The following is a 21341-nucleotide window of genomic DNA, read 5'->3' as shown; positions in this document are numbered from 1 at the left end:
AAGTGGTCAGTGGGGATAGTTGGCCATAACGGGCTAAGGGAGAAAGAAGAGAATTCTAGACACTTCTTTGAAATCATCTCAGTTTAAGAAAACCTTCAAGAGAAACTAAAGAAATGAAGTTTTACTCATAGTGAAAATGTTTTCTTCAAAGAGTCACCTAGAGGCTGGTCCAGCTAGGCCCATCAGGAGGTCCTCGTCTCTCATGGCAGGCAGGAGGACCCACACGGCGGCCAGATGGAGGTGCCAAATGACAGGATTCAGACAGAGCTCTCCAACTCTTAAGTACTGTATTGTTTATCAGGCTCATGTATGCTCTTTTGAGTCTCCCAACATTATTTTCCTTATTTGTCTATTAGGAAACCAAGGCTCAGAAAAACGAAGGTCATAGGACTAGTTAGGGTAGAACCTGGATTAGACCCCAAGTTTCCCAAATCCTTGTCCAATGCTTTTTTCCACAACACCAAGTTGCTTATTGAAAATAACAAACCATAATTCTCTATGGAGCAACCTTTCTAGCAATCATTCTGGTCCCTGCCACAAACTCTCATCTCCACCATAAACTGATGCCTTAATGAAGGGTGTTCTCACTATCATACCTGTATGTTGCAAAAGCAGAAAAGAAATTCTAGACAACTCCTTCCTCTGCTCTGGGTGCAAGGCCACAGGCGTCCCGGGGCCAGGGCACTAAGCCGAGTGTGTTGACATCCTTCTCCCATGGAAGACAGTGCACCTCTCTAAAGAAAAGCAAGTTGACAGTGCTGAGCTGTCTGTTCCCTACTCATGCAAACTGTTTAGTTTGGGCAGAAGGAGGGTAAATCCATTGTCCCAATCAGGAATAATTACTGGAGTTTAAGTGAAATATGTCCTTAAAGAAACAGGAGCAAAAACAATCAAAATATAGCACTGTACCTGGACTCATATCCAAAAATCTCCTTCAGGGTACTGATGGGGCCATGTCTCCCCTGACCTCCAAGGATTCTTTCCCATCCTGTAGCTTTACCCCACTTTAAACATTTTGTCCATGTAGCCCCACTAATCTGGAACATTCCAGCAGAGTATTTCCAAATCTGGCTAGTTCAGCCCTCCTGCTCTCAGGCTCCTTTGAACCTGCAGCCTATCACATACAAAATAGTACTTAAGGTCCTCCCCTACTCTGGCGGTGCATTCTCCAACACACCAGGCTGTTTCACACCTCAGTGCCTTTGCACACGGTGTTCTTGCCTCAAAAAGTGCCCTACGCCACTAGTCTGAGGGGAAACCTTTTCAAAACTCTGCCCAACTCCACCTCTCTGTGAAGTCTTCCTGACTTCCTCGGCAGAGTTTATCACTCGCTCGGCTGTGAGCCCTCCCTGTTTCTTGTTCATGCTTCCATGATAGTACTGATCACACTGTATTACAAGTCATGGATGAGTGCTCTACTAAGCTGTAAACCGAAAGAAAGTGGCACTCGTGGCTCATATTTAATCTTTGTACATCCTGTACATCCTAGCAGAGAGGAGCTAGATGAACGCCTAAACAAATAGTCATCCGACCCAATTCTATAAGCTTCCTGAGGCCAAAGATAAGAGCAATTTGCATCCCCCACAGAACTGAGCACAAACGGCAAAGGCATAAACAGCAAGCGCACGCACACAGTAGCTTATTTACTCCTCCAAGAAAGAGGACAGGCATACCCAGAGAGGCTCGGAGGGAAATGCTTTCATCTCCCTGAACTGGAGGATTTAGCATCTGAACCTCCTCCTCACGGACTGATCTGTTTCCACTTCACTTGTGCTAACTTATTTTACACTCAATAAAGTCTACACTAAGATCCAAGGTTATCCTCTAGGGGTCAGGACAGTGAGATGGAAATTATAAAAGCTCATCAACAAATGCCAAGAGAAACCTTCCAGAAAGTGCATTCTGCTCCCTTTTCCCCCAATTTCACTGGAGTGGACAAAGTTCAGCTCATAAAGATGCATTCCCAAGGAACTACAGAAACCTTGAGAATTATCACACCCACAAATAGGAGCCAAACAACAAATGTCTGCATTGAGCTTTTAGGAAAATGATAAAGCTAAAAGAGGAGGTAAAATAACAAAAGGACCCATCATTCTATTTGTTGCCACTCACAGAGAAAGGCAAAAGAGAGAAAAAATACATATTTGAACTTTACCCATCAAATAAGGCAAATACCTATTCTAGGTTTAAAATACTTTTCTCCAAGGGAGAGGAGCCAGGGAGAATAGAAAACAACATTCAATTAGTTATTAACAAATTTAAGTTAAATTTTGGCTGAAAAGTACTGGTATCTCCAGGATCCCTATCAGAAAAAGCTGTAGGGAAGGGGACAATCTGAAAGCTGCCTTTGCACAGCCAGCTCACTGCTCTTAAAGTTTGAGCCATATGAATAGCAATATTTTCTAAAGATGCTTTTATTCACATTTCACCTGAGACTAAGGAAATATCCACCATCGATTTTAAGTCTAAGTGGAGGAACTTCCAAGTCAATAACGAATCTTGCCACCTCTTGGTACCGTCTAATACAGAACACAGTCAACACTCTATTGAAGGCAAATTGACTCAGGCCATAAGGGTATGACTCAGCTCTCTGCAGCAGATATTACCATGGGCTTTGGAGCAAAACCCACCTTGGTTCTAATCTCAGCTCTGCCTCTCAGAAGATGTGTGACCTTGGGCAAGTCACCGAACCTCAATTTCTTCATCAGTGAGACAGGGTAATAAGCCCTATCTCCCAAGGCTGCTGTGAAAGTTGAGTTAATTCATGTCTGGCATATGAAAAGTCCTCTGTATTTTCTTATTTAAAGAGAGTCAAGGCAAAAAACATTTTACTTTTGTAAGTATTTTAAGTACAATTTGCAGAAGTATAAATAGTCTTTCATCCAGAGCAGTGAGTTTTTTTTTTTTTTTTTTCACAGCAATCGTTTGAGTTATAGCACAGGCAGGTTTGATAACTCCTGTTCAAGACCCGGAAATGTGATGCACCAACTGGCTCACTGGCTGGCTCAACGTCACCAAGCTCATATGTTGTACCAGGAAAAGAGCAGAGACCTCCCAACACCCAGCACAGTGCTCTTTAGAGGATCATGAATCTGTTGGACTACAAACATCCAATTGTTCATGAGATTTTTTTTCCTAAATATCAAAAGAAACATTCTTTATAAATCTAAGCACAAGGGCTCTATTATGAAGAGAGAGAAAACAAGCCACGAATTGGAGGAGGCTGGATCCTCTATGTTGCTCTGCTTATGTGGTGGCAGAAACACGAGATCCAGGTTCAAGACATGACACCATCACGCCCCAGCTACATGACCTTCAGCAAGTCAACTAACCTTTGAGTCTCTTTTACTTAGCCAAATGGGAATCATTTCTGCTCCATCTAATGCACAGGGCTTTGTATGATCAAATAAGAGTATATATTCAAAAGTCTTAGAAACCTAGAAAATACCAGGTACTGATTTAGTTCCTTCTTTGTGCTTATTCCCAGCAAACTTATGTAGGATATGAATAGCAAGGAAATAGATTCGTGGAGAATTTATAAAAGCACAGATCTGTTCCCAAATTTGCTGTACATCAGAATCGCTGGGGAGCTTTGAAAATGCCTAATAACTAGGTCACCCACAACAAATAAATCAGCATATCTGGGAATGGCAGCTGAGTCTAGGTCTTTTTTAAAGATCCCCCTATAATTCCCACGCGCAGTAATGTTTGGGAACCACTAGTCTATGCTATCCCCCACTCGGTAATGTCTTATCCTTTTCTCACTGCCTGTATGAATTCATGCTGTGGCTCCTTCACAAGACTCTAGCTCAGGGCTAACCAATATGGTAGCCACTCGCTCCATGTGGCTATTTAAATTTGAATTAATTAAACAAAATTAAAATGCAGCTTCTAATTGTACCTGCCACATTTCAAGTGTTCAAAAGCCACATGGGGCTGGTGGCTACCTCACTGGTCTGTGCCAACACAGAACATTTTCATCACAGAAGGTTCTATTGGACAGCACTGCTAGTCCATATTTCTCTTAATTATCCTATACAAATGCATAGGAATTCACTTTGTAATTACACACCATCTTGAATTATTTAAGTATTGAAGGTGCAAAAAGTCTTGGCTCAATATCTAAATCTGTGCTGTACAGTAGAGCAGCCACAGCTACAATGGGCTATTGGCACTGGAAATGTAGTTCAAGTGACTGAGGAACTGAATTTTTAACATTATTTTTAATTCAAATTTTAAACAGATGTTCACTTCAGTTACTGGACAATTTTTATGCACATTTAGGACAAATTCACTATGTGAATCTACTTTTTCAACTTCACGTTTTATAATCTAAATAAAGATCAAGTATTTCCAATGAGAATTTAGCATTCAAATTGAGATGTGCTTTAAGAGTAAATCACACACCGGATTTTGAAGCCTTAGTATTTTTAAAAGAATGTAAAATATCTCATTAGTGATTTTTACAGTGATTACATGTTGAAATGATAATATTTTTATCTTGTGTTAAATAAAATATATTATTAAAAATAATTTCACCTTTTTTTATCTTTTAATGTGGCTACTGAGAAATTTAAAGTTAGTTATGTGGTTCACATAATATTTCTATTAGACAGCTCTGTTCTAAATTATCAATTCTTTGAAGGCAAGGATTATATTACTCTTCTCTCATTCTCTACAGAGACTGCCATTGTGAGCAGGAAAGATATTAAACAACAAATATTGACTCAATTTAATTCAACACTAGACCAAAATACCTTGATCACTCCTAAGTTTGGTTTTATACTGGAATGAATTTTACTGTGAGCTTTGTGACAAATTGCAGAGTTCCATCCAGAAGAAATAATGTATGCAAGAACAACTGGAGTTAGTAACTTCCTTCAACATTTTATTTTATCGGCAAGACACTGTATACATAATGACTGCTAAAAAAGAAAAAAAAAATCAAGCATTTGAAACCAAATAATTACACTAATTATCAATATTTTAATTTAGCTCTGCATGCACAGAACATGCTATTCTTTGCCCCTACTGGTCCCACTTGCGTTAATTCAATCAGAATCAGATAGCATCATAGAACCTTAACACCAACTGAAGATAACATGACCACCAGGTATGCAAATGAGCCCAGTGGAAAAAAAAATGTGAATTTTCACAACTTAATTTATGAAATATTTTTATGTAACAGCCACATACAGAACTGGCTTAAATTGAATCAAAGACTGTTATTAGAGTGCCTAACACAATTCATCTCATAACAGCTCTTTTCCTTTGAACAAAAGACAGCAATATAAAAAAAAAAAAAATGCCTATGTTTTATTTGGTCACTAGGGAGTCAGAAGGAAATTTTGGTGATTTCCAATTCAAGTGTATTACCGCTGTGACAGCTTCCAGCTCACAGAAACATCTGTTGTTTTTAATACCTCCTCTTCTGGCTCAGGTTAAAGTCCTCTAATTATGCACAACAGGTAGAACTCTATTATAATAGGAACTCAGAAACAGCCAGTTAAAGCACTTCTCTCAATAAAAATTGATGTCTTCCCTTTCTGCCATAAAGTTGATAGAAAAATTAATGAAAAGTAGAAAATTGAACAAAAAAAATATTTTGCTTAATTAGCCTATTAATAGTTTCATTTTATACTATAACATCCCTCAAAATGGGAAAAGACAAAAGTCAACTTCATAAAATAAATCCAATCATTTGGACTTACACTCTCCAGGGGGGTCTATGAAACAATGTAAAATAACAAAGACTCCATTCCAATCTTAACAAAAGCAAAAATCAAAATCATGGCATATTAATGAAAGGCTTCATTCCAAAAATGCGTGGTTCAGTGGGAATTCAGATATTTGGGTATTCTTTGCATTCCAGGCATCAAGAACTAGTTATCAGAAGGAGCACTGAAAGCATAGTTCCCTCTGCATGTTCCCAAGAATTAGCCATTTTCCCTTTTTTAAATCTTTTCCATGACAGAATTTCTGCCTTTGATACTTCACATTAGGTCCCGGAAAAACAGAAAAGTTCAATAAAAAAGTCAATCTAGAGCCAAGGCAATTTTGCCATCCTAACAGGTTATTTCCAAATCTCAACTGCACTACTTGTTTACCAACTTCCACCAGGTGCACAGACCAGCTCTTTGCCCATCTGTGAACTTACACAACTCAGTTGGCTCCAAAAAGATGGTGCACAGTTTGGCGGCTTTAACTCTATTATACACCTCCCAAAGGACATTCTTTCTCTCTAGATTAAAACTCGCCTGCAGAAAACTGGTATTCATTTCTCAAAAACATAATCTCCAACTACAAAGACAGCATGATATCTACCACTATGGGAGGATAGACCATTCATCACCCTTCTCAAGGAGTTCCCAGCACGTGTTGCATGTGGGCTGCCTGTATCAGCATCACCCACAGAGTCTGTTATAAAGCTAAACTTCTGGGCCCCATCCAAGACCATTCAATCAATCTCTGAGGGTGAATCCCAGGATTCTGCCTTCTTAACAAGCACTTTAGGACAACTAGTCTAGTTGGGAAGACCAAATGCATTCACATAAAAGTTAAATACCGGTACTAGATAATTATGACAAACTCCAAATGTGGAGTAAAGATGGTCAATGTCACAGGATTTTATAGGAACGATGGGAAGAGATAAGGGAAGAGATTTTGGTTTGGCAGGAACAACTCAAGCCAAGGCCTGGAGTCAGGAAAGTGTAGAATGGAAGAGGGGATGGATGGCAACAGCAAGTAAACACATCCAACCAGAACACAGAGTTCTTGTTCAAGATCAGGATGCGAAGGGGTGACTAAGGACCCTCCTGCGGAGTGCAGTGACCTCAGTACCTGGCCAAGGAGTCTTTCTGAGTCATAGAATGACATATCAAAGCGAGTTGTCTAGCAATTATGGCAGTGGTGTAAAAGTCTGAAAGAAAATTAATCTGGAGGCCCATTCAACTGGGTTAGAGAACCACAGCACAATAGAAAGAACCAAGCCTTCCTTTCTGGTAGATAAAGATGTCCACATCCTAATCCCCAGAACCTATGCATGTGTCACCTTACATGGCAAAAGGGACTTTGCAGATATTATTAAAGCGAAGAACCCTGAGGCGGAAAGATTATCCTGACTTATCTGAGTGGGCCCAATCTAATTATATGAGTCCTCCTAGGTGGAGAAACTTTCAAGGCCATGGGCAAAGAACCAGAGAGATAGCAGCGTGAAAAGGACTTGGCCTGACATTATTTCCTTTGAATATGGAGGAACAGGGCCATGAGCCAAGAAATGTGGGTAACCCAAAAAGGCAAGAAAACAAGTTCTCTCCTCGAGCCTCCAGAAGGAATGCAGCCCTGTGAAACTCATGTCGGACTTCTGACCTACAGAACTGGAAGATAATAAATGTGTTGTTTTAAGCCACTAAGTTTGTGGCAATTTATTACAGCAGCAATAGAAAAACTAAGACATCTTTTGATCCTCTTCTCTGACCAAAGCCTTCTCTACTATATACTATCCTCTCAGACAGACACCCACCCACCACAGATTTACAGAGAGACCTCTTGAGTTGAATACAGATCCCCAACTCTCTGTAAGTGTGACCTGCTTTAGAGATTTAAAGTCATAGGTGTGAAGAAGGGGCAAGTAGGCACTAGCCTAGTTAGTGGACCTTCATCTACATCAGCTTTACAGACTTCCTCTCCCCCAGCATCACTTATCTCCAAAAACAATGGGAAGTCTTAGAGCAGATCCATATCACTACAATTACGTTAATGTTTAAAAGCATCTGTTTAGAGGCCGGCCCCGTGGCTTAGCAGTTAAGTGCGTGCACCCCGGGCGCGCACCGAGGCACCACTTCTCCGGCCATGCTGAGGCCGCGTCCCACATACAGCAACTAGAATGATGTGCAGCTATGACATACAACTATCTACTGGGGCTTTGGGGGAAAAATAAATAAATAAAATTAAAAAAAAAAAAGGCATCTGTTTATGTTTGTCACCCCATTCTATAATGAGCTCCATGAAGAACGGTGCTGTATTCACCTTAATTTTGCTAGATCCTAGCACAGTGCCTAGGCTATAGCAGGTGCTCAATAAATAAATGAACAGATAAGTCAATTTCTCAAAGTTTCCCCCTTACCCTTATCCAACTCTGATCCAACTCTTGCCCACAACTCCACAAAACACTAGGAAATTTCTGATATTTACCAGACTCCAATTAATAGCCAATTCCATTCTTGCAGCATGGAAAGCTACCTATTACAATAACCAAATACGGTAGCAAGTATACAGTGTCACTCAAAAATATTGTAATAATGAAACTACCATCAAATAGTATTCTTTCCCAGCAAATGCTTTCAAAATACACCACTTCACTCTAAATTCTCTGTGACAAGAGTAAACGGAAGAGCATACTATACATGGGTCTTGACTCAGATCAGCACACCACATTCCCCAGAATCTAGTTTACAGACGATGTATTAAATGCAACATTCTGGTATTCTCCTTGCTTCCGACTCACTGAAGAGGTAAGTAAAGAGATCAAGGAGGCACTCATTTGACCTCTTCATACCTCATTTACCAAATCTATGATTCTAGGAAATGAGGTTAACAAAGTCTTCCTCGTCCTACTCACAGGATAGTTGCAAACAAAATTTGATTAAAGCAAGACTTTGTCAAAGAAACATAGATCTACAGGGAGCTTTGACAAAGGAGGACAAAATTTCTGGCTCTATAATGCCCCTCAACTCAAACCCTTCCCTTCTTACATTTATTTAATGTTCTGCCTTTACATTCAAATGCATTAATTAATGTATTTGAATAATCTATGTATTCAAATAATCTATGTATTTTGTGTTGCACTAAAATACATAGAACTTTCTGGGCATCATCCAATGAAGAAAAATATGACATGGAATATAAGCTTCAGTGGCCCCCATCTCAAAGACACCCCCACCCTCCACCCTCCTCCTTTGGAGTATTAGCCCCGTTGTCATACGTGAGCGTCCCTCTGTCCTATAGAGTTGCTAGAACTTTCCTCTGGCAGTTTCACCAGCGTGCTTTCCTTCATTCTCTATTTGACTGACTTGTTTTATTAACACTATCTTTTCCTTAAAAGGACTTCATCTGATTTGATTCCATTACCCTGTTCATCTGCTTTCTCTCCCTGAGGCCTTGTTCCTCTTCCTTTTAAGCAGCCAGCCCCCACTCCCCTCCCTTTTAAGTGCACTTTCCCGGCTACTTCATTTTTTTCTTTTCTGTCTGCCTTCTGGTGCTGGGTCTCCCCTCGCCCTCCCTTTCTGACCTCCCTTCTGGCCATCTATACAGAAGGAGGGCTGCCTACCCGGCTCCCAGGATCCTCAACTGAAGAGAAAACCTTTGAGGTGGGCTTTGACTATTACCAGGCCTTTCATGTGCAACAGTTTCTTCCCTGTCTAGGGACTCCCCACAAAAGCCTGGGGACCCTCTCAATCATATCTCCGCCTCAAAGGAAGACACCTGGATGGGGTTTTCCCGCCCTGAGGCAGCATCCCATGTAAGCTCCTAATCAGCATGTGGAGCCCCTCTCAGAGCACTACTTTTTACATCAGAGTAGAAACAGCTACAGGTGGTGAGCGCTTTCCCCAGGGATCACGACCCCTTCTTTAGTCCTTTCTCCAATTAATTCAATGGCATTAACAGCCACCCTAGGCCCCTTCTTCATGCATGTTGATTAAAGTTCCAATCACTCAGTGGCCCTTGAAGCCCGAGCTTAATGAAGAGCTCCTGGGAACCCTCCCACATTCTTTCACAGCAAGCCAGCGATGAGCAAATATGGACGGCTGGCATCAGGAACAAGACCAAGTTTGTAACCTGACATAGGCTCAAAAAAACATCTAAAATCAAGGATGAGCTTTTTCTGTGCCTTTTGCACTCTGTTACCTGTGATCTTGTAGGATTTTAACAGTTCCTTTTCAACTGAAACATGACACCCACCCAAAGAGAGAGATTTTCAACTTTACGTATGAGGATTTTCACCTAGGTGTCTCCAAGAACTAGTGATAAGCCCAGAGTCCTAAATTTAATACGAGATAAAAAAAAAAATAAGAAAATGAAAATTAGCTGTCTTTAACAGTTTATTGCATATCCTTTTCCCAACTGCAAAGAAAAAACCCAACTCTAATATTAACTTGTTCGTTTCCTGCCTTACAGTATCTGAGCTACTTAAGCTTTCTAAAGTATTCTTCACTGCATTATCTTCAATGTTCATGTTTTTGAAACCATGTTCTTTGCTACATGACAGCACATTTTGGGCTTGCATATTTTCCAATTAGGCTCTAATGCCTGGTCTTTCTATTACAAAGAATCTCCCTTTTTACTTTCTGCTCATCATGGCTCTACAGGCAAAGAGACAGCATGCAAGGGACAGAGGGGCAGAGAGTCTAAACTAATCAATCACCCAAACGGACAGTTCAGATCTCTACCTTCCGCACTCCTAAACCACCCAGCTAACCTTCAATGAAAACTGCTAAACCAGAAGCAAAAACCAGACGTTGAATTTTAACTCCTTTTGTTTGTTTCTTCCTCTAACAAAGAAGCTAATACGCAGTAAAACAGCCAGAAGGCTGGGCAGCAGGGCAGGGAAAGAACAAAAACAAGCCTCCCGGCAAGGCACAAACTGGATCGTCCCCTCCTCTAAGACCGCAGGCTGACCATGCCAGACACCTTCCTCTCCCTAAAAAGTGTTAATAATACCCAATAATTCACATTTCACTCGCGACGCAGAAAGTTCCCATTAAATATATTTATATGGGGAGTATTTCTTAGCAGAACTGCTCCTAATGAAGGCGTCTCGTTCATCATCACACAGGGGCAGCCAGGCCCCAGGATCCACTCCTGACCTTTCATTCCGCCGCATTTTCTTTCTAATCCTGCACCACACTGAGGCTCAACTCTGGTTTACTCTTGGACTGAGAAGCTGAGAACCAAACCCTGCTGCTTCCAGGGCTTGAGATCAGCCACTAATTGCATCTCACCTGGCCCCACACCCCTCCCATCTGGGGGGGGGACTAAAGTATGCAGAGGAAGCCTGGGCCCGGGGCAGAGCCTTCCCTCAAGTTAAAGGAGTTGCTCAGTTACTTCCCCCACATATTTCAACTGCCCCCTCACCTCCAAACGAGAGAGAAAATAGACTCTGAAGGGCCCATGTGGGAACGATCTAAGCAGTCACATTTGTCCCATTACAAAGTGTTTTTAAAAAGACTTTTTCTTTTTTTTGCACAAATTCCTACCAACCCACATTTATTTGTCTTTGTAAAGAAGTTTCTGCCCCATCAACCCACTGCGTAGTGGTTTCTGCCCACAAAAATAAGATGGCAGCCCTGACTAGCCCTCCAATGGGACTCCCGGGAGCAAAACTTGTATGTGAGAAAAGACACAGGCAAGCTTTTGTTGTTCTGAAATGCTACCAAAGGCAGGAGGCGGGGGCGTTAAGCACGGAGACTGCCTGCTGCCCAGCATTTCTGGTGTTGCTTCTGATTGTTAAATGAGCCACACTCCTGGAAATCTGATTTCAGTGATTTAGTGATTTTTCTTCAGAATCACCCCAACAAGGCCGCCAACTGTCTTTCAGGATGGGGAGAGGAAAGGAGATTCTAACACCTCGAGTGACCAAAGCAACAAACTCACTTTGGAATGAAGAGTGAAGGGGACAGAGGAACCATACCACTGGATCAGAGTGACTGCAGGAACTGTCCTCACATCAAAAACTAAATAGGTTGGGGCCGGCCTGGTGGCATAGCGGTTAAGCACGCAGGCTCCGCTTTGGCACCCCGGGGTTCGCAGGTTCAGATCCTGGGCGTGCACTGATGCATCACTTGTCAGGCCGTGCTGTGGCAGGGTCCCATATAAAGCAGAGGAGGATGGGCACGGATGTTAGCCCAGGGCCAGTCTTCCTCAGCAAAAAAAAAAGAGGAGGCTTGGCATCAGATGTTAGCTCAGGCCTAATATTCCTCACAAAAACAAAAATTAAATAGGCACACAAATGAATGGCTCCAGAGACTTCAGATCAAGGCCAGGGAGCCCTATGGCCAGAGTCCTTTTGGGTTTGGGGGAAGACGGCCTGTTGCCTCTCTTTTCTTGACTTTGTGGTCCAGACCCTCCTGCTCCCATTCCTCTCCCTCTACCCACTCCTGACTTGCCCACACAGGCCTGGGCTTAACAATAATGTGAGGGCACATGCAGCCCCAAATTGAATGTGCAGCCTGTGGACAGAAGTGTCTGATGGCCGTGCTTCTTCCAGTCAAGTCTTTAAAAGCTACCTTATTATGTTAATGCATTGAGTTTGTTCTGAAAGTCTAGTGTTTAAGTGTGGCCTCTGGGCCAAGTCAGCTGAGGTCAGAATCCTAACTTTGGCACTTACTAACTATACAACCTGGGGCAAGATAGTTAACTTCTGTGCCTCAGTCTCTCATCCATGAAATGGTGCTAAATAACAACACCAACATCAATCAGGTACAGACTGAATAAATTAATACACATAAAAAAGCTAGTCACACTAGCACTCAATAAACATGAGCCCATGAACTGGAGAACGGTGCGAGATTTGAACAAACGTGCATCCAATATATTTTGGAACAATATAAAAACTTCTTGAGGAAAAAAAAAAAAAAAATCAGAACACCAAAAGTTTAAAGTGAATACTTTAACATGGGGGAAGACGTACCATTTTAGCAGTTATCTGATCCTACAGTTTTCAAAGTTTTGTTTTTTTTGTTTTTTTTTGTTTTTTTTAAGTCCTGGAACATTTTGTTCAACAAAATCTTACTTCAAGTTCAAAAGGCAGAACAAAAGTGGAGCTGCTCCAACTGAAGCTGTGAGGATTGGGGGTGGGGGTGGGGTGGAGGGTCAGACGACAACCTGGAGACCCAGTAACCAGCCACATCCGAGAAACGCCTTTGAAAACCATCACCACATGCAATGAACACACAGAGCAGGGACTCATCTCATGATCTTGTCCTGTTTTTTTGAGATGACAATAGTCAATGATTTTGAAGGATGGAGTGGAAAGGTAAAAGGCTAGCGAAGAGATTTTGTGAGAGCTTGGGCAGGAAACAGTGAAGTTAGGCAAATGGGAATGAGGTGGGAAGTTAGGCAGAGGAGACAGGGGGGCTAACATTCAAAAGCAGGTGGGGGGGAAGGGGAGAGAGGGGAAGGGAAGGAGGAAGAGCTGAGGATGACTCTGCTTTGTGGCCTAACTATAGCAATTCTTGTATGTGTGTGGAATGGCGTGTTATGGATAATGAAGACTGACCAATCACTTTTTTTTTTTTTTTTTTTTTTTTAATTTTTTGTTTATTGCAGTAACATTGGTTTATAACATTGTAAAAATTTCAGGTGTACATCATTGTACTTCTATTTCTGCATGGACTACATCATGTTCACCACCAAAATACTAATTACAACCCATCACCACACACATGTACTGAATTATCCCTTTCACCCTCCTCCCTCCCCCCTTCCCCTCTGGTAACCACCAATCCAATCTCTGTCCCTATGTGTTTGTTTATTGTTGTTATTATCTACTACTTAATGAAGGAAATCATACGGTATTTGACCTTCTCCCTCTGACTTATTTCACTTTGCATTATACCCTCAATGTCCATCCATGTTGTCACAAATGGCTGGATTTCGTCGTTTCTTATGGCTGAAAAATATGGAACGCTTCACGAATTTGCGTGTCATCCTTGCGCAGGGGCCATGCTAATCTTCTCTGTATCGTTCCAATTTTAGTATATGTGCTGCCGAAGCGAGCACCCAATCACTTTTTAACAGGAAAATTTTAGGGTAATGGTTTTCTGAATAATCAATCTAGTTAAAAGCAGAAAAGATTTTTGGTTTTCATCCTTAAATATAATACCAAAACATATCACTAAAGTTTCTAGCTGTTGTACTTACAATATATGAAAAGGTTGTAGTACCTTAAGATACTGTTACATCAATCCTCGCGGTAAAATACTACAGAAGTAAAAATTTAAGCTAACTGCGTCCTCACTTCATCATATTCCTCAAAAGCAAGCTTGTATTTTGTTAAATCCTTTCTTTTAGCTTTCCTTGTGCCTTCTCTCTTTCTTATTAACATAAAACAAAGAAAACTATCTGACAACTGCAAGTACTGATTAATACCAGTTTTATATATTTGGTTTTGAAATGTATATCATTTTCCGTAGTGTATCTGTCTAATTGTTTTACAAATGCAAGTTTAAAAATTAGCTTTTATTCCATGAGCACTCAGTGATTGGCACTTCTCCTTGGGCATTTTTCAAGAATTAGATTATTTCTAAGTGAGAAAGAGCTGTAACTACAGAGGGCTTAAAGGTAGAGGAAAGCACAGAAGTGGCAATGGGTAGATTTGGAAAATGATGAGACTCATCCTTGAAATCTGTTTGAATGAGGACAAGGTTATAGCTGGGGTGGAATGTATAAAGGTGGTGACAATTCATTAGACCACTTCAAGAAAATGTAGGAATTTTATGTGGCCTGTCAAACATGTGACCACATTAACGCTTTAGCAAAGAGGTTTGACACCATATCAGAGGAGCTTCTTCTATAAGCAAATTTCCTTTTTAAAGCCTTTGAATTTTTTAATGACTGTCTTTATTCTAAAAAGCCACAACTCTGACCCAACTCTGCTTGCACTAGGTGACCAGGCAATAAAAACAAGACCTAAATAGGAACTGTTACTCTGCACAACCCCAAAGTCTGACTCAAATGGTATGGGCCTACATGGAAGATTTTCCCTTCTGTCCAGAAGCTAACAGCAGGTAATTTTAAATGTCTGAAAGAGGCATTTACCGCAAAAAAAAATTGGTCCTTCCCTGCAGGGATGGGAGCCCCACACTCCTGCCATAAAACAACAGATTTTCGGGGGAGTGGTCAAGGAAAAAACTGAGCAATCTTACATAGTTAATTAGTTTTGCAGAAATCCATCAGATGGTAGGGAAATCCTGGAAAAGGATCTGATATCCCACAGCCTATGAGTGGAATCAAAAAGAAGAAGAAAGTCGTCCCAGTCAGAGTCTGCGCCCTGCATATAACCATGGATTAAGCTTGAAGGTCACACATCCAAGGGGCCTCATGCAATAAACAACCCACTGTTCAGGAGAGAGAAACCAGAGAGTGGGAAAAATAAAAAGAAGGAAAAAAGGGAGGGAAGAAGTGTATCTAGACAACATCTAGTCCTTTCTAGCAACTAAGAGGCACAGAAGCATTTACAAAAAGAGAAACATCTGACAGCCCCCCTCTGGTACCTGTGCTCTGTAAGTTCAATGTTGATCTGACAACTGAGTGTCATTTCACCCAATGACACTAGAGGCTTCAACACGCCTTTGTCAGGCACAGGTTTTCGTTTTTTTCTTCACAAAGTCAAAGGGCAAGGCTTAAAAGCACAAAACCATTCTGTATTTCAGAGACTCTTCAAGGGAGAAGAGCATGAGAGGAGTAGGAAATCCAGGCACATGCATTTAATCAGTTATCTGGGGGCAAGTCTATAGATCTTATCAAAGCAGTCCTCCCTAAGGATTTTCATTTTTTCAAAATTTTTGTCTTACCTCCAAGAGGTCACTGACCCATTTTTAAATTCATTACTGAAAAAGGTGTAAGGCTTCCAAGAGAATGACAGAGCCTAATGCAGAAGTGTTCAACATATGCTTTGAAGAATGCATCCAGGCTCAGAGAGGAGTCTCAAGTTATAACTCTTATACCATACCAAAAATCCAAAAAAGAGAAAACCTCAAAGATTGGTACTCCACGTTTAGGCTGTCCTTCCAAGATCTGTCAAAGGAGAGTTTTATGAGCAAGTTCCTTAGTCTTGTCGGTTTGACTGAGGGGCAGTCTAGGCTCGTCCTGATAGTTAACATATCACGTCTCTGGAGGATTCTTTTATGTTACTCTTGTGTGAGCATTACTAAAACTCCATTCAACAGTCAAAGGTGCCACGTCCTTTAAAACACCAACACACATGTGTCAGGCCCAATCAGGCATAAACACTTGTTTGACTAATGTTTTGCATACACCTTTAGAAGAAGCTCCATAAAAGGGGAATAGAAACCAATCCTATTACCCAAAAATTTGAAATCAAGCAATGAATACTTAAACACCAAGGACCACTGAAAGAATCAAGTACAGAAGAGCCTTTGTGTTATTATGGGTTTTTTCAAGCCCTACATGCTAGGTGCAAAAATCCACTCTGCCAAAACATCTTTTTTAAGCAACTCCCTTACAGATGCAGCCAGGTCTGTTTCAGTGAATTCAATGGCTGTAGGAGAAAAAGTCTGGAAATACATCTACATCTACTAATGTACAACCAGTAGTACAACCTGCAGGCTTGGGGGCAATGTCTTATCCTGATGAAGATGCCATCTTTGAAAATTTATTCTCTATTGAATTACAGATAAGTCATAAAACTACACAGAGACTGGAGGCCTTGTTACATTTCACAAATACTTTCAACCGAACACCAGCAGGGTTAGGTGTTTAGAAATATCTAAATATTTAGGCTATTAAGAAACATCCCATGGCTATACACAGGCATACTTTCCGTGTAATTGGCAAACAAAAGCAACGCACAAGTGATAAAGAACAAATGAATGCTACATCATGTGGTCCAAGTACAGAAGACAAAGAAAAGTGAAATCATCAGAGGGAAGGGAGTGGAAAGGGCAGTACTTCAGGGCAGAACATTCAGTGAATGAATCCATGGTAGTAATACAGGCAGGGGCTGGTGTGGCTTGAACTAGGAACTGAAGGTGAGGGGGATAGAAATGGGATGAAAATGAAAGGGACATTTCAAGTAAGAAAAGATGAGTGACAAATTGGATATATCAAAGGGAAAGAGTGGGACTAGGTTATACACCGTAAGTTGCCATGAAACTCACTGCTATTTAATAAAACCATTTTTTTACTTCTTGTAATTACCAAGGAAATTTAAAATACTCGACTCCTACTATCATCCAGCTAAAGAAAATCTGAGACTGTTTCCTAAATCAAAGTAAGTTGAATTTATTCATACAGCCTTTAGAAGATCAAGAAGATAAGATAGTAACATAAGAAGATCGAGATCTTTCTGTTGTTTTCTTCTTCTTCAGGGTGAATGTCAACACTATACTGGAAAAAATCTAAACTCAGCCATCCACAAGAGTTTAGCTGCCTACCAACTCCTGTGATGTGACTCGCAACCACCTTTCCTCCCCCTGCCCCCTTCTTAAATTTTTAAGACTTGTTTTTTTGTTAGTGCCATGGAGTTGATTCTGACTCCTAGCCACCCTGACAGCAGAGCAGAACCCTGCCCTGTCTTTTTGCACCATCCTCTCACCTTCCAGCACTCTATCAGACAATGCTCCGCTGCTATTCATAGGGTTTTCATGGCCAATTTTTTTTGGAAGTGGGTGGCAAGGTCCTTCTTCCTAGTCTGTCATAGTCTGGAAGCTCCACTGAAACCTGTCCACCACGGGTGACCCTGCTGGTATTTGAAACACCAGTGGCATAGCTTTCAGCATCACAGCAACACACAGCTGCCACAGCATGACAACCGACAGACAGGTGGTGTGGTTCCCAGACCAGGAAACAAACCCGAGCTGCAGCATTGAGCGCGAAGAATCTTAACCATACTGGTCCACCAGGGCTGGCTTTTTAAAACTTTGCCTTTGTCCGTAGATGTTAGCTCAGAGCCGGTCTTCCTCAGCAAAAAGAGGAGGATTAGCATGGATGTTAGCTCAGGGCTGATCTTCCTCACAAAAAAAAAAACAAAAAAACTTTGCCTTTGTCCAAATCAAGGAAAATTTTGCACATCAAAGTGAGCATCAGTTGTGTTGGGAATGTATGTTTGTAAGAAGAGATATCTATAACACTATGCAGAAAAATTAGCAAGAGTGTATTGCCACCTACTTAAATGCTACACACATATATGCAGTAAGTACTTTGCTTACCTGCAAATTTTTACTTAATAATGGTCCAAAATCCATTACATTTTAACAACTGCTATTCTCCTCCATTTACTTTAGATCATCCTTTAAATTAAAATTTTAGCCCAGCTGAATTCCCTAGACCAAAACCAACAAGTTAGTTTTCATTTTCAAATTCAACTAGTCACCTGGTACTTCACAAAGATGCTATATTTAGTTTCTCTAAGAGTATCTTTTTTTTTTAAATTACGTAAAATTCCAAAGAATCACAAAAGTAGAGTGAACAGTATATCGCCTCCATGTACCTTCAACAATCATCATCATTTTGCAATCTTGTTTCATTTACTCTCCCTCACCTGGTACTTTAAAGAGAATTTCAGACAGCATGTCATTTCATCTGTAAATACTTTAATATGCATTCTGAGAAGGACCTTTTTATAAGCAATCACCGACGAGATTGCTTTATTATTACAGAAACCATTTTTTATTAGATGGCATTTCTGAGTATTAAAAAATCACTTTATCATTTGCTTAAAAATAAAAGGCTACTGCTTAAAACAGGATTTTAGGGACAGTCCATCTGAGCCCAGTCCAGCCAGCCAGAATAGATGCAGAAATCATTCACTATAATGCCAAGTATGAACTTGGCAAAGATAGAATTACTCACACTCTACATGCACCACACACATGGTCTAATTTCTTATAAGGTTAGGGAATGAATTAATAAAGCTGGAATGAAAACCAAAGTCTGTTCAAGGCTGGAATTTCCCCAGAAGGCCACTGTTTCAGCTACTGTGGCTGCTCAGAAAGTGTCATGAGTCAGCTTTAAAGATGAGCTGTGATGATTTAGAAAAAGGATCCAGTGTAAGTTTGGGGGATGGGGTACTAGGCTGCTTGTCAACTAGCGGACCAGGGGCCCTGAAGACTGGTTGATGGCATTTCTATCTGTGCTATTTAGCACGAAAATTAAATACTAGAAATAGGTCTACAGTGGTGATTCTCAAAGTGTGGTCTTCTCTAGACCAGCAGCATCACCAGGGAACTTGTTAGACATGCAGACTTGCAAGCCCTAACCGAGACCTACTGAATCAGAAACATGGGGTAGACCCCAGTAATCTACGCTTTAACAAGCCTCCAGATGATGCTGCCACACACCAAAATTTCAGAACCACTGGTCTAACCTGGTAGCCGCTAAATACATATGACTATTTAAAGTAAAATTAAACAAAATTTAAAATTCAGTTACCTAGTGGCCACCATATTGGTCAGCACAGATTAGAGAACATTTCCACCATCACAGAAAGCTCCACTGGGCAGCAGTGGTCTAGAGCATTTAAACTGAACTTTAATTTACAATCCACAGAATACAAGGCTACTCTAATTCTGGGGACTCAAAAGTAGGATTCTGACTGTGGCTGGATCTTCAGAGCCTGTAGACTCCAGGTGTCTATTGTATGACTTAATTCCATAGTGGGAAACATCAGAGAACTGGGGAAAAGGGTAAAGAGGAAAGCACAGTGACTGTTGCCCAACTTGGCCACACAAGCCAGGTGGGACCACGGAAAATAGATGGGGCTTCAGGCAGCTGCAGAAGCTACTATTTTCACCAGAGACTTCGTGAAACAGACTGGAGTAAGTCAAGCTCCCCGTTTCTTTAAAGAGATAAGACTCTGATGCAGTCAGGACTAAAGGTAGCAATATAAATTGGGTCTTTGAAATTACGAGACTCCTGTGTGGATGTTCTCCTCAGGGAAAACCCCAGCTGCAGCAGAGGTGCGATTCCTCCCTCCAGTGGGTTTGCCAGAGTAGGAGAACATGACAGGACTGTTTGTGAACCATTGGCAATGCCCTCAGAGATAAGCAAGAGAAGTTGGAAAGAGGACTGAGATCCTGCCTACCACCTGGGAGGGCGCAAGGAGTCAGTAACATTTCAATATTAATGCAAATGTGACCTCATGTGTACCTTCCCACAGGGCGGTGGAGCAGGGGACACTGAGTAACCCACATGCTTGCCAAACACTCAATGGACTCTGTCATATTTTTAATACCATCTTTGAACTGACATCAAGGAGACAACTGCAAAAACTGTGCTAATATTATACAGGGCCATTTATCTGCACTGAACCAGAAGACAAACTAGGCAGGCTAAGAAAGGATCTTCAAGATTCCATCTCTCCCTTTCAGCACCCCAAGCTTACTACCTTCCATCAGGATGAATGGGGACCTGAAAACTCATTTGCTCAATAGAGTCTATTTCTGTAATATGTTATCCCTCCAAGGAGTATCTTTGATAGTTCTTAAGGAACACAGTCCAAAGAAATAAATCTTAAAGGCTGGAAATTCAGGTTGTGTGGCACAAGTGAAGAAAACCTAGATGAGTGCTCCCTCAAATCACAGCATCCATTTGGTGTAAATATAAAGTTGGCTACCGTCGGATAGGCAGGCAGACTACTCATGCAGCATCTGTGCTGTGGTCTCCTTCCCATCCCACATTCTCATGGACATTCCTCTATTAAAATTTCCCCTCCCTTCTAAACTTTCTTTGAGTCTTCCTAGTACACGTCAACATGCTCAAGTCTCTTCCATTGTAATAGGAAAAAAAAAAAATCTCCCAAACCTCATGCCACCCACTTCCCTCTGCTCTACACACTGCCCTCTCTCCTTCCATAACCAGCCAATCTCCTAGAACACAGAGTTTGAATAGTCTGTCTCTGTCCTGATCCTCCTAAACCCACTGCTGTGTGGCTTCTGCCTCTTCCAAGCCACTGAAAATTCTAGGTCATGGTTGAAGCCTCCCTGTCTAGCACAGAGCCTGGCCCAAAACAGGCTCAGTCAACACTGAATGAATGCATGGTGGACTTCTATGCTGTTAAATCAAATGAACCTCCTCAGTGCTTAGTTGCCTTGTGTTCTCAGCTGCATTTGACACTGTTTCTACTCCCTTCCCTCCTGAAACACATGCTTCTCTTGGCCTCCATGGTAGACAGCAATGTACACTCCTGGCATTTTTTCACCTCTCCTGCTGCTCCTTCTCTTCTTCCTCTAGCTTTCCTTAATTACCTTAGGGTTCTGTCCCAGGCTCTCTTCTCCTTACTCATTTTTCTAGCTAATCTCGTCTACTCCCCTGGGTCAACTCTCAACTCCACCCTGATGATTCCCAAAGTAGTATCAGCAGCCTCACTCACCTTGAGCTTAAGGCCGCTGTACCAACCCGATTCAGATGTCTCAAAGGCACACAATCTCATCATCATCCTGCCCCTTGACCCCTCACAAAAATCTGATCTTTGTGTGCTCTCCAGTCAATGGCACCACCATCCGTCTGGCTGCCGAAGTGAGAAAACTGGGCTTCACTTTTTCCTTCATTTCTCATACCTAACCTATCAGTATCTCTCTTTTTTTTTTTTGTGAGGAAGATCA

The 21341-nt window shown here is 41.4% G+C and overlaps 1 protein-coding gene and 1 non-coding gene across 7 annotated transcripts in view; both read right to left on the bottom strand.

The window, feature by feature from the left end:
• The window catches only part of FMNL2 (formin like 2), a 295947-nt gene that overhangs the window by 174772 nt on the left and 99834 nt on the right, over positions 1-21341 (bottom strand). The gene's annotated exons all lie outside the window — the stretch shown is intronic.
• LOC147916264 (U6 spliceosomal RNA) lies at positions 13673-13779 on the bottom strand. Its single transcript, XR_015553296.1, has one exon. It is a non-coding gene; the product is annotated as a U6 spliceosomal RNA (small nuclear RNA).

This window comes from Ceratotherium simum, chromosome 9, assembly GCF_057802395.1.
Source record: "Ceratotherium simum simum isolate JZ-2026a chromosome 9, ASM5780239v1, whole genome shotgun sequence".
In the NCBI taxonomy this organism is placed as follows: Eukaryota; Metazoa; Chordata; class Mammalia; order Perissodactyla; family Rhinocerotidae; genus Ceratotherium; species Ceratotherium simum.
This window is presented reverse-complemented; position numbering and strand designations above follow the sequence as displayed.